The 14886-nt window shown below is 43.6% G+C and overlaps 1 non-coding gene across 1 annotated transcript; it reads right to left on the bottom strand.

Annotated features, from left to right (window-relative positions):
* Window positions 1-5618: 5618 nt before the first annotated feature.
* Window positions 5619-5691, bottom strand: trnap-ugg (transfer RNA proline (anticodon UGG)). The gene has a single exon. It is a non-coding gene; the product is annotated as a tRNA-Pro (tRNA).
* Between the last annotated feature and the right edge of the window lie 9195 nt (window positions 5692-14886).

A 14886-nucleotide genomic window follows, 5' to 3' on the forward strand; every position in this document is an offset into this window, starting at 1 on the left:
AATACCGGGTGTGTGAAGCGGAGGCCCACCATTCTCAATTCAATGCGCAACTGCAATACAGTAAAGGATCAATTAATATTGCAAGATGATATACAGAGGCCTGTGAAATATCGAAGTTTTAATGACATTTATGCAATGGTCAGAGATTACCTTGATTCAGTAAATAAGGACGTAAAGTCTGTTTGGCTGGAGTTGAGGAACAGTGAGGAATGAACTCACAAGCATGTGTAGTTTACAAGCCCACTCGCAGTAACCACGAAGCGAAATAAATCGTACAAGGAAAAAACATTGTGTGTGAGTGACAAAAATGGCAATAGTCATGCGTGATCTTAATTTCCCATCTAAAACTCTCGGTTCCATTGTAAAAACGTTTGGAGAACAATAATCAAAAAAATCCCACATGTCCCATAAAACATCACGAGGGATATCTTGGTAATTGATTACTGGTGACTAAATTTTCCGATTTTCTTGGAAACCATCTCTTTAATTGTGAGCATCAGAAAAGGCTTTCTTTTGGCAGCAAGAAATAAATATGTGATTAACCTTTGTTCGTTTCATGTATAAGAACATTGAGACTCCTCTGCCCTGCACATCTTTTGCGTTTCTATCGATTTTAATAGTAGCGTGTCTTTTGATTCTTCCCAACAAAGTATATGATCTCGCATTCCCGACATGAAACTGCATCTGCCAAGAATACTCTAATTGTTGGACGGAATCCTGAGGAACAGAATGTACATGTATTTGGAAAGACCAGGATTGATTCGGGACAGTCAACATGGGTTTGTGCGTGGGAAATCGTGTCTCACAAACTTGAATGATTTTTTTGAAGAAGTAACAAAGAAGATTGATGAGGGCAAAGCAGTAAATGTGATCTATCTGGACTTCAGTAAGGCGTTCAACAATGTTCCCCATGGGAGACTGATTGGCAAGGTTAGACCTCATGTAACAGCAGTGGACCTAACACCGACCCTTGTGGTACGTCGCCAGTACCTGGACACCAAGAAGAGCATGTTCCATCAACTACAACACTGTTTTCTATTGGCAAGCCAATTACTGATCAAAGCTGCAATCTCTCCCACAATTCCATTCCACCGCATTTTATATAATAGCCTATTGTGGGAAACCTTATCGAACAACTTGCTGAAACCCATATCCACCACATCAACCGGTTTACTGTCATCTCCCTGTTTGGTCACTTTGTCAAAAAAGTCAATAAGATTCGTTAGGCAAGGCCTACCCATCACAAAACCGTGCTGACTGTCCCTGATCAGATTATTCTTTTCTAGATGGTCATAAATCCTATCTATAATAACCTTTTCCAACACGTTACTAACAACTGCAGTGAGACTCACTGGTCTGTAATTACCAGGGTTGTCTCTACGACACTTTTTGAACACGGGAACAACGTATGCTATGCTCCATTCCACAGGCATTCCACTATTCCTGTAGATAACGATGATTTGACGATCGATGCCAAAGGCTCATCAATCTCTTCCCTTGCTTCCCAGAGGATACTAGGACAGATCCCATCCAGCCCAGGGGACTTGTCTGTTATCACACTCTGCAGTATTTCTAGCACCTAATCCTTGTGAACCTCAATCTCTAGTACTCTGGACGCAAGTATCTCAGTATCATCCTCGCCAACATTTTCATTTTCTATAGCGAACACTGTCGAAAAATATTTATTTAGCGCTTCCCCAATCTCCTCTGACTCCACACACAACTTCCCATTATTATCCTTGATTGTCCCAAATTTAACTCTCGTCATTCTTTTAATCCTGACATACCTATGGAAAACCTTAGGGTTAACCCTGAACCTATCTGCCAACAACTTCACATGTCTCCTCCTGGCTCTTCTCAGCTCTCTGTTCAGATCTTTACTGATATCGTTGGAACCCTCGAGCGCTCTAACTGAGTTTTCACATTTTGTCCTAACATAAGACTTCTTGTTCTTCTTGACCAGGGATTCCACTTCCTTAGTAAACCACGGCTCACGCGTTCTATATCTTCCTCCCTGCCTGACAGGTACATGCTTATCTAGGACACACAGGAGCTTTTCCTTGAATAAGCTCCACATTTTAATGTGCTCACCCCCTGCAGTTTCCTAGCCCATTCTACGCTTCCTAAATCTTACCTAATCTTCCTAAATCTTGGGACTTGTGCGTCACAACACACTTCACATTCAACAACCAGATATACAAACAAATCAACGGAACATCCATGGGCTCACCGATCTCGGGACTCATAGCAGAAGCAGTAATGCAAAGGTTAGAACAGTCTTACCGCAAATTCAACCCAAGCACTGGTTCAGATACGTGGATGACACCTTTGTAATCATTAAAAACACGGAAATAGAGAAAACACACCGGATCATCAACTCCACACTCACAGGAATCCGATTCACCAGAGAGGAAGAAAAGGGCAACCAACTCCCATTCCTAGACGTGATGGTACAGAGAACACCTAACGGAGAATTCACCACAAAGGTACACAGGAAAGCCACACACACAGACCAAGTCCTGAATTATGAGAGCAACCACCCCAACATACACAAATGAAGTTGCATCAAGACACTATTCAAAAGGGGCACAACACACTGCAGCACACCAGAACTGCAAAAAGAGGAAGAGGAACACCTATACAAGGTATTCGCCGAAAACGGATATCCTCGCAATTTTATCAACAGATGCCTAAGGGATAGACCACGGAATTAGGACATGCCACAACCCAAAGGACTAGCCACACTACCACACATCAAGAACATCTCCGAACTGACAGCCAGACGACTGCGACCACTAGGACTCTTGACAGCACACAAACCAACAGCCACACTCAGACAACAGCTTACCAGAACTAAGGAACCGATACCCAACATGAGCAAAACTAATGTAGTATACAAAATCCCATGCAAGGACTGCACAAAACACTATTTAGGACAAACAGGAAGACAGCTAACGATCCGCATCCACGAACATCAACTAGCCACGAAACGAAGCGAACAACTATGCGTAGTCGACACACACACAGACGACAAGCAACTTGAATTCGAGTGGGACAACACTACTATTATAGGGCAAGCCAAACAAAGAACAGCCAGGGAATTCCCAGAAGCATGGCACTCATCCACAAACTCCATCAACAAACACATCGACTTGGACCCAATATACCAGCCACTGCAGCGGAGAGCTGAAACTGACAACAGGAAGCGGCACGGACAGGCCACTATAAATGGCGCAGGAAACACCACAGAAGCGCTTCACAGGAGGCTACCAAGCACTGAGGATGTCACCTAGACAGGGGACGAAACGTTTGCAACAAAAACTTCCAGCTCAGCGAACAGAACCACATCATTGTCTTGAGTGTTCCAGAGTTTTTCATTGTCCCAGAGTCCAGATGAAGTTTGCATTCCTCACGTACGTGAGCGAGAATGATTTCAATGTGTCAGATCAGTTCCTGTCCCGAGAACATCAGAATCAATGTCCCGTCCTCTTCTCGGTCCGACAGTGCACACTTTTTCATTCTCCTCTGATTCCATTTCCCAAAGAGTTTCTCAAGATTTACAAAGCTGGAGCCTAAATTATATGGTTTGCTTCCTAAACATTTTTTCAACTGCCAACTGACAATATTTTCACAGTATCTCTTCACACTCCTCTGGCTTGCACCATGTCCAGGGATGAGAAGTCCCGTTTGGTGGAGAGATTCCCGAGGCTGATGAGTTTCACTTTGGAACAAAAATGGTTAAGTGGCGATTTCCTGCGGTTGTTTCTAATGATGGAGAGGGAGCGTTGGGGAATGAGCACTTTGACGAGCAGGAGGAAGTGTTGCCACTGACCCGAGTCAGAGAACAGAGGACAGGGATTAAAGGAATCTAATGAAAAGCAGCACTTCTGCTCAGGACGTTCAATAACAACTGCAGAAACCCGTTGTGTCGAGCAGTGTATCTGGAAAGAGAAACAGAGATAATGTTTTAAATATGGAACATTTCGGATGAAGAACTCGAGTTTCCCAAGTCTAATCAAATTACCGGCCTGGTTCACAAAATAGTTTTTCTGAACTTTGAGCGAAAATTGTTCCAGCAGGAAAGCATTCATAACGTAGACAGCAGGATTCGAACCGACGTGGGGTAAATCCCAATGGATTTCTAATCCATCGCCTTAACCACTCGGCCATGACTACATACCGCCCAGGGGGGTTGAGCATTGACCAAATCAGCCGTGATCTCATTGAAAGCTACCGTTGACTTGAGCGAAATGCTTCCATCTCCTTTCATACCTTTGCTGTCATTTGTAAGGTGCGAGACACCAATGTAAAAGAAGAAAAGCACAAAGGTAGGAAAAGATATTTGCAGCCAAACTGAGTCAAAATTATTTATTGAAAGTAAAATCACACTTGGCAATTTGCCATATCTCTTTGCGAACATGACCAGAAGTAAGTAAGGGAGCTATTGATCTGAGTATTCTCGGACCTGAAGCAAACAAGGTTTAGTGACATATTCATTTCTTTTTCTGGCGAACGAAATGATCTTTCCTGATGGTTACAATGAAAGAGACGGTTCCCAATAAAAGACAGAGATTATTTCGCATGTAGATATATTTCAATGTGACACGATTCATTTTCAGTCCCTAATTACCCCAGAGATGGAGGAGGTGAGTTACTTTTCTTCACTCTTCAACTCCTCAGTACGGAGGTACAAACATGAAACCGCTAGAGATGGAGTTCTTGAATTGGGAACCAGAGACACTGAAGAAACTAGGCAAAAGTGAGGACTGCAGATGCTGGAAACTTGACTTTAGATCAGAGTGATGCTGGAAAAGCACAGCAGGTCAGGCTGCATCCGAGGAGCAGGAGAGTCGACGTTTCTGTTGCCAGTCATGCTCCGCTGCACAAACAATTTTCGTTTTTGGCTCAGATTTCCAGCACCTGCAGTTATTTGTTTTATGTTAACCTTCATAATGTTTTGGACAAAACCAATGACCTGCCAGCATCGGAAAATCGCCAGAAGTACTGGTACACCGATATGTTTGCTGAACAATACAACCATTCCATGAGCTGGAATACGATCCGGGCCACGGTGCTGAGAATACCGAATCCTCACAAGTAAATAACAAGACAAGGCGATAGATACTATCGTATTTGGTGTAAATAAAACACCCTGTCTGAACATTTTCGTTGCAGATTTTTTTCAAATTGTCTTCGAAGATTTACAAAGTGGGAAAAGGCCATTCTGCCCGTGTGCATTGCGACTAATCAGAGAGCCATCTATTCTAGTCGCAGTTTCGAACTTTGGCCCAAAGTCTCGTCTGTTCTAATGTTTCCAGGTCAAATGTCAATGAGGCTATCCTATGTTCTTACATGGCACAATAACGGGGCAGAAGTATGACACTTCTACAACGAATTGTAACTCTTTTGAGGAACTCCTGTTCATTTTCACCCACAGAGGGAGACACACCAGAAGACACCCCCAAACTGACGGCGGTGTCCGTTGTGGAGAGCTGGAATTTGAAATGGACAATAGGACAAATGCAAGCTTTACTTGCGAAAGCACTGAGGTAATGTCCCGAGAGAACTTTACAGGGGAGCGTCAACATATACCACGGTTAAAGCAAAACATTCTCCCTCGAGCCAGGTAGGACTCGAACCTACAATCTTCTGATCCCAAGTCAGACGCGTTATCCATTACGCCACTGGCCCAAGAGACAAGCCTGCACTTGGCAGAATGTCGATATGTAATGCCATGGACTTTCACGGAATCAGAATTAAAAAGGTGAACAAGCACCGAAGATAATCACCAACATTGCTTCACTTCGAAGTTTCCAATTTGTGAAGCAGTGCCTTTCACTGGCAAAGGAGAAACATTTGTCCTCAGCTGCCTGCTTCAGGGTCGCCTCCTTCTCTGCTGGAATTTTCCATCGTTTTATTCACAGTCACGACGCGATTTCATGATCCACTCCAGTGAAAAAGTGTCATGGTGTCGTCCAAACAAGACCCTGCAGAAACTCAGCGAGAAACCTCTGGTCATTTCGAGGTCTGGATGTGGAATTAGACGAGATGTCTGACACCTTTTATTGGCGCCACCACTTCACTGCAAATTAGCGGCTCAAAACGAGCCGTTGTTAGCATCAGCTTGATTTGTACCTTCCTGCAGTGCATTTGCTAAACAAAATCAGATCGCTCCCATCCGGCCCAGCTGACTTATCTATTTTCACACTCTGCAGTATTTCTAATATCTCTTCCTTGTGAACCTCAATCTCTTCTAGTCTAGACGCAAGTATCTCTGTACCTTCCTCCCCAACATTTTCATTTTCTATAGCGAACACTGTCGAAAAATAGTTATTTAGTGCTTCCCCTATCTCCTCTGACTCCACACACAACTTCCCACTATTATCCTTGATTGTCCCAAATTTAACTCTCGTCATTCTTTTATTCCTGACATACCTATGGAAAGCCTTAGGGTTAACCCTGAACCTATCTGCCAACAACTTCTCATGTCTCCTCCTGGCTCTTCTCAGCTCTCTTTTTAGGTCTCTCCTGATATCGTTGGAACCCTCGAGCACTCTAACTGAGTTTTCACATTTTGCTTAACATAAGACTTCTTGTTCTTCTTGACCAGGGATTCCACTTCCTTAGTAAACCACGGCTCACGCGTTCTATATCTTCCTCCCTGCCTGACAGGTACATACTTATCTAGGACACACAGGAGCTTTTCCTTGAATAAGCTCCACATTTTTAATGTGCTCACCCCCTGCAGTTTCCTACCCCATTCTACGCTTCCTAAATCTTACCTCAATGCAACGTAATTTCCCTTCCATGAGCTGAAACTCTTGCTCCGTGGACTACACCTATCCCTTTCCAACACGAAAGTAAACCTGAGAGAATTGTGATCGCTGTCTCCAAAGTGCTCACCTACTTCCGAATCTAAAACCTGGCCAGGCTCGTTACCCAGTACTAAATCGAAAGTGGCTTCGTCTCTTGAAGGAATGTCTACATACTGTGTCAGGAAGCCCTCCTGCACACACTGGACTAAAACTGACCCTTCTATAGTACTCGTACTGTAGTGTTCCCAGTCAATATTTGGATATTGTCTTGAGTGTTCCAGAGTTTTTCATTGTCCCAGAGTCCAGATGAAGTTTGTATTCCTCACGTACGGGAACGAGAATTCTTTCAATGTCTCAGATCAGTTCCTGTCCCGAGAACATCAGAGTCAATGTCGCGTCCTCTACTCGGTCCGATATTTAACGCTTCTTCATTCTCCTCTGATTCCATTTCCCAAAGAGTTTCTGAAGATTTCCAAAGCTGGAGTCTAAATTATATGGTTTGCTTCCTAAACATTTTTCCAACTGCCAACTGTCAATATTTTCACAGTATCTCTTCACAATCCTCTGGCTTGCACCATGTCCATGGATGAGAATCCCGTTTGGTGGAGAGATTCCCGAGGTTGGTGAGTTTCACTTTGGAACAAAGATGGTTAAGTGGCAACTTCCTGCGGTTGTTTGTAATGATGGGAGAGGGAGCGGTGGGGAATGAGCAATTTGACGAGCAGTAGGAAGTGTTGCCACTGACCCGAGTCAGAGCACAGAGGACAGGGATTAAAGGAATCTAATGAAAAGCAGCACTTCTGCTCAGGACGTTCAATAACAACTGCAGAAACCCGATGTGTTGAGCAGTGTATCTGGAAAGAGAAATAGAGATAACGCTTTAAATATGGAACATTTCTGATGAAAAACTCGAGCTTCTCAAGTCTAATCAAATTACCGGCCTCGTTTGCGAAATAGGTTTTCTCAATTTTGAGCAAAAATTGTTCCAGCAGGAAAGCATTCATAACATAGTCAGTAGGATTCGAATCTACGTGGGGAAACCCCAATGGATTTCTAATCCATCGCCTTAATCACTCGGCCATGACTACAGACAACTCAGTGGCGCTGAGCATTGACCAAATCAGCCGTGATCTCATTGAAAGCTCTCGCTGACTTGATGAGGGAAATGTTTCCATCTCCTTTCATACCTTTGCTGTCATTTATAAGGTGCGAGACACCAATGTAAAAAAAGAAAAGCACAAAGGTAGGAAAAGATATTTGCAGCCAAACTGAGTCAAAATTATTTATTGACAGGAAAATCACACTTGGCAATTTGCTAGACCTCTTTGCGAACATGACCAGCAGAGGTAAGCAAGGGAGCTATTGATCTGAGTATTTTTGGACCTGAAGCAAACAAAGGTTAGTGACATATTCATTTCTTTTTGTGGTAAACGAAAGGGTCTTTCCTGATGGTTAGAATGAAAGAAATGGTTCCCAATAAAATATAGAGATTAAGTCGCATCTAGATATACTTCAATGTGATACGATTCACTTTCAGTCCCTAATTCCCCCAGAGATGGATGGGGTGAGTTACTTTCCTTCACTTCTCAACTCCTCAGCATTGATGTACAGACATGAAACCGCTACAGGTGGAGTTCTTGAATTGGGAACCAGCGACACTGAAGGAACTAGGCAAAAGTGAGCACTGCTGATGCTGGAAACCAGATTTTAGATCAGAGTGATGCTGGAAAAGCACAGCAGATCAGGCAGCATCCGAGGAGCAGGAAAGTCGACGTTTCTGTTGCCAGTCCTGCTGCGTTCCGCAAACAATTTTCGTTTTTGGCTCAGATTTCCAGCCTTCATAATGTTTTTGGGGAAAAGAAAATGACTTGCTCGCATCGGAAAATCGGCAGAATTACTGGTACACCGATATGTTTGCTGAACAATAAAACCATTCCACGATCTGGGTCACGGTGCTGAGAGCACCGAATCCTCACAAGTAAATAACAAGACAAGGCGATCGATACGATCGTATTTGGTGTAAATAAAACACCCTTTCTGAACATTTTCGTTGCAGATTATTTTCTTCTTGTCTTCTAAGATTTACAAAGTGGGAAAAGGCCATTCCACCCATTGTGCATTGCGGCTAATCAGAGAGCCATCTATTCTAGTCGCAGTTTCCAACTTTGGCCCAAAGTTTGGTCATGGTGTCATGCAAAAACTCAGCGAGTTCACACAGACATTTTTGTGTGTGCAGAATGATTTGCCACATTTAAGGCAAATTCAATGGCATCCGAATGGGTATATAGACAGGAAGCGTTCGGAGAGATAAGGAACACATTTTGGCAAATATGGTTCAATTAATTTCGGTTATCTGTTCAGCAGGGACCGGTTCGATAGTAGGGTCTTTTTCCGTGCTCGGCAACTTTGATGTGCTCCCGCAGCTGACACCAGTTTTAATGGACCATTTGCAAAAAAATGCACTCTGTTTGTTACGCAGTCAGCGCGTTTATATTTCTGGAGGGTGGATGGACGAGCTGACCCATCGATGAAGGTCTTTCCGGACTTTTTCTGTCAATGACCATTCGTTTAGCACCTTCCCAACTTTGCCATCAAAGGGTTTGGCTGAAGAATACTACCGCACGGATAATGTTACCCCCCTCAGCTCTCCAACGAATCCAGAAACTGACAGCTCCTCATGTGGAACAGAAGACACACCGAAGCATGCATGCTGCCTTTGCTGCAGTGCAAGCCGATTATGTCATGAACTGCTCAGAGAAACGGCAGCGAGGCAATTCAGGACACACTGGAGAATTAGTGCATTGCCAAGTCACAGGAAGTGCTCAACAAACATAAAACAAAACGGAACAGCAATAACCCATGACAAATGAAGTTTACCAATTCCACTCGTGATGAAATTAGGTCAACAATGCGCTGATGTTTCCATCTGATCGAGAGGACCAATCACCAGCCCCCTTCACCAGGACAGTAATGAAGGAAATGAGAGAAATACAAAAAAACATTTCTCATCGCGGTTGCCAACCTTTTCGCCACTGCAACAACAAAAACGACGAGCAGATACAATGCAGAATATGGTTTCATATCAGCAATGAAATAGTAATATCCATTCACTTTCAGTGAAAACGGTGAACAAAGGAAATTGTCTGAAATATGAATACCCAGTGCAGGCTACTTGGTTCCCAGATTATACTGCTGCACAGACTTTCATATTTAAAGGTACCTTTCAAAAAGAGTGTTTGTGGCTGTCCATATGACAATGGAAATTGTTGCCCTCGCTCTCACTGCCATTATTGATCGTGTTGGGTTTGGCATCCTCACCTTGCATGCGGAAGTTCAGTGTACAATTCTCTGCTGTGAAAAATCGGAATGCTTTGGAGCAGAAAGATGCGAAGCTCGTGTGCTTCATGGAGATGTTGTTGGAATGTTTTGCGGTGCTGGGAAGTGGGATCCTCACAGTTCTAGGTAACATCCTCAGGGTTGCAGAGCCTGTTGTGAAGCCTACTGTCCTGTGGCGGTTGGAATTGATTTAGTTTCAGTGCCGCTTTGTCCAGTTGTTGGTGTTGCAGATTGGATCCTGATGAATGTGTTTATTGATGGAATCCATGGATGGGTGCCCTGCTTCTAAAAATCTCTGGCTGCCTTCTGATTGCCATGTTCTATTACTGTTGTGCTGCTCTCGAGGATGCTCTCTGTCTGTACGTATAGCTACTCGGGACAGCTGGCCGTGGCAATTAGTGACGGCCACACAAATTCTTTGCCAAGAATATGTATCCCACAACTGCATTCCCAGATGTCTGGCACACTAAATTGTCAACTAGGATATGCCATAAAGCAATTGAAACACCATGCTTCCCTTTAATAAAATAAATTTCTGGAAACTGATAGCCAGACTCCTCTGAACACACGGATTTAGGACAGCACATAAACCAAAACCTCGCTGAGGGAAAGCTCACCAGAAAACAATATCAAATGCCCATCTTCTGCAGGACAAATGTGGTTGTCAAGATTCCACGTAGGGACTGCACGAAACACTATATCGGAGAAACAGTCGGACAACTAGCGATCTGCAATCATGAGCTTCAGCCAGCCCGTATACGCCACGGGCAGATGTTCTTGTAGTTGTATGTAGGGCATTGAGTGTTTCTGATTCAGGGGCTTGGACCGTCTGTAGCACTGGTTAATTCCTTGTGTTGTAACTACTGTTGGAACATATGTAAAACTCGATTGCTCATTGAGATGTACATCCAAAATATTAGCCGAGAGAAGGAATTTGGTGGTTTTTCTGGTGCTGTTCCTGTCATACCCTCTGGAACTGGACTTATTGTGTGCTTCCTGACGGTTCGGTGCATGCTTCCGTGATCGTATTTTGGGCAGAAACCTGCGTTTTAGCTTCAATAACGTGCGTTTGCAAATCTGGTCCACCTCCCTGTATTTTGTTATCTCTTATTGTGTGCATTGCAACACGGCAAATTATTAATTTACATTGGAAGGTGACAAACGGAGGCGTGTGAAATGCCAAGGTATTAGTGACATTTATCCAATGGTTGCATATTACTTTGATTCAGGAGATAAGGATGTAAAACGTGTTTGTGGAGAAATGAGGACCAGTGAGGAAAGAAGTCATCCGCAGGTGTAGTTTACAAGTGCACTCGCAGTAACCACTACGTACAAGAAAAAAATACTCCATGTGAGTGATAAAAGATGGCAATAGTTACGGGTGATCTTAGTTTCCCATCTCCCACTCACGGTTCAATGGTGAATAAAAAAGTTTGGATGACAATAATCAGTAAATCATATCTGTCCCAGAGAACAACGCGAGCCATATTTTGGTCATCGGTTAGTTTACAGCTGACTTAGTATCTGTCTTTTCTTGGAAACCATCTCCTTTGTTGTGACCATCAGGAAAGATATTACTTTTGACATAAAGAAAATGAAGATTATGTCACTAATCTTTGTTTGTTTCATGCCCAAGTACAATCAGACGACCTTGATCAACTCTGTTCGTCATGCTAGCAAAGAAATCTGGAAACATGCCAAGTGTGATTTTTCGCTCAATAACTAATTTTGATTCAGTTTGATTGAAACCACCTCTCCCTAAATTTGGGCTTTTCTTCTTTTAAAATGGTGTCCGGTATCTTCCAAATGCCGGCAAAGATATGAGAGCAGATGGAAGCAATTTAGCCGATCAAGTGTGCGACAACATTCAATGAGATCATGGCTGATTTGGTTAATTCTCAACCCCCGTTTTTATCCTCATCTCCGTAATGCTCCATGTCTGTCTATCACAGCCTTGAATACACCTCGCCTTCACAGCCCTCTGTTGTTAGGAAACCCACAGATTTGCTACCCTCTGAAAGAGTGAATATCCTCCTTATCAGTTTCTTAAATGTGTGATCCCTTCAGCTGTGAGAACGCACTCTCGTCCCAATTTTTCGGGGGTGTACATCAGAGCAGAATAAGCCCCTGAAGGTAGGTCGGCATTCTCCAGTGCCGCTCCGTATATTTGAAACATTTTCATATTTTGACCTCTGATTAAAAATAGCAGAACTAATTTGCACATCAGATTTGCCAGTGGTGAAATTTTTTTCAAGAAGACTTCAATGAGCGTAATTCTACTGGCAGTGAATAGGGCCAGACAAATTAGATTACTTACAGTGGGGAAACAGGCCCTTCGGGCCAATAAGTCCACACCGCCGCGCCGACGCACAACCCACCCATACATTTACCCCTTACTTAACACTACGGTCAATTTAGCATGGCCAATTCGCCTGACCTGACCATCTTTGGACTGTGGGAGGAAACCGGAGCATCCGGAGGAAACACATGCAGAGCGTGCAAACTTCACACAGTCAGTCGCCTGAGGCGGGAATTGAATGCGGGTCTCTGGCGCTATCAGCCAGCAGTGTTAACCACTGTGTCACCGTGCCGCCCCAATGCAAGGGCATTTTTCTTTCGGGATCCAGTGCTGTGTTTATTCACCTCTCTGCGCATGAAAATGGATCCGACCCATCCACTTTATCTCTCGTCAATATGTGTGTAATTCAAATTGATGCGGCCATGACTACATGCACGCAATGCTGCCTTAGTATGTCTTATGTCATGGAAAGTTCCAACCTGAAACACCAGGATTTGGCTTTTCTTGGCACCCCAGCATCCTCCTCATTTCGAAAGCAAGAGAGTCTGACAGCGAATACTGGGGTACCAGGAATAGCCAAATCCTGGTGTTTCAGGTTGGAACTTTCCGTTACACAAGACATACTAAGGCAGCATTGCACGCGTGTAGTCATGACCGCGTGATACACGTGATGGATTAGAAATCCTTTGGGGCTTCCCTCCACAGGTTCGAATTCTGCTGGCTCCGTTTTTGGTGATGTAATGCAGGACGAGTTTTCACTCACAGTTCAGAAATCTCGTCTCAACAAACAAGACCAGTTAGTTGATTAGACTTAGCAAACTCAAGTTATTAATCAAAAATGCAACACACTTAAAACATTATCTCCGTTTCTCTTTTCACAGTTACTGCCAAACCCATCGAGATATTGCAGTATTCTTTGAATGTACTGTGCAGAAGTGCTGCTTTTGAATAGATTCCTTTTACCCCAGCCCTCCGTTCACTAACTCTGGTTAGTGGCAACATTTCACCCCCGCTCGTCGAAGAACCAATCCCCACCATTAATTTTCCCATCATTATAAATAGCCGCAGGAAATTGCTGACAAACCATCTTTGCTCCAAAGCGAAACTCACCAACATCGGGATCCCTCCACAAAACGGGACATCTCCTCCCTGGACATGGTGAAATACAGGCGATTGTGAACAGAATTTGGGAAAATATTGTCACTTGTCAGGTGAAATAATGTTAAGAAGGCAAAGCACGTCACCCAGTCTCCAGCTTCGTGAATCTTCAGAAACTCTTTGGGAAAAGGACTCATAGGAGAATGAAGAAGGGTGAATTGTCAGACTGATAGGAATCAGTCAGGACAACTTCCCGTTCTTTAAGAGGATGGGACATTGATTCTGATGTTCTCAGGACAAGAACTGATTGGAGATATTGAAGTAATTCTCGGTCCTGTACATGAGGAATACAAACCTTGTATGGACACTGGGACAATGAAAATACTCGATACCACACAAGATACTGAGAGGTTCGAAGAGAGATGTTCCCGATTGGAGCAGAGCTGGTTCCCAGTGACATGGGTGTGTTTGTCGTGGATGGGATCAGACTGTTCCCATGTCTCCATTATGAATGTCCAAGTCCTTATTTCGGAAAAGTAAAACTGATAGAGTACAGTTGTCGTTCTGGGAATGGCAGCCTGAATTTGGAGGTCAATCACAGACTGCTTTCGAGGATCGTCCAAGGTGTCAGCTCACTCGACTGTTAACTGAAATGTTACTGGTTCAATAGCCCCAGAGCGACAGCGATTGATGTTCATAATGCATCTGTTTTCTGTGCAGCACCGTTTCGTGTTTCCAATGGCGTCAGGAAAATGTTTTCCAAACAGAAACCTTTGGTATGACGAACGATAAAAAAAAGTTTCTGCATTGCTTTAATGGTTACTGTAAAGAAATGTGGATTCTGGGAATCTGAAGCAAAAACAGAAACTGCTGTCGAAACTAACCAGTTTGGCAGTGCCTGTGGGAGATTACCGAGTTCTGATGAAGTTTTGAAATATTTGTCTCTGATTCTCTCTGAATAGACGCCGTAAGATCTGCTGAGATTCTCCTGGTATTTCTGTTCGTGGTTTTAACTGAATGCCTATACCATTTATAAGGATGATACAACCAAACCCACCACAAACCAAAATTAAGAAATAACACCTCAGTATCTCACTCCACCGCAAGCCCAAGGATAACTACACGATACTGCACTTCTCCAGCTTCCACCCTAAATATATTAAAGAAGCCATACCGTAAGGTCAAGCGTTTCACCTGCACAGGAACCGCTCAGATGAGGAATAATGCGACAGACACCTAAAGATTTTGAAGGATATCCTCATGATAATGGGTTACATGTTGAACTGATTGATCGCCAGTTCCGGTGTGCCACAGTGAAAATCTGCTGTGAACTCGTCA

This window comes from Chiloscyllium plagiosum, unplaced genomic scaffold (assembly GCF_037043375.1).
Source record: "Chiloscyllium plagiosum isolate Xiang-an unplaced genomic scaffold, Cpla_swu_hap1 HiC_scaffold_39, whole genome shotgun sequence".
NCBI lineage: Eukaryota > Metazoa > Chordata > Chondrichthyes > Orectolobiformes > Hemiscylliidae > Chiloscyllium > Chiloscyllium plagiosum.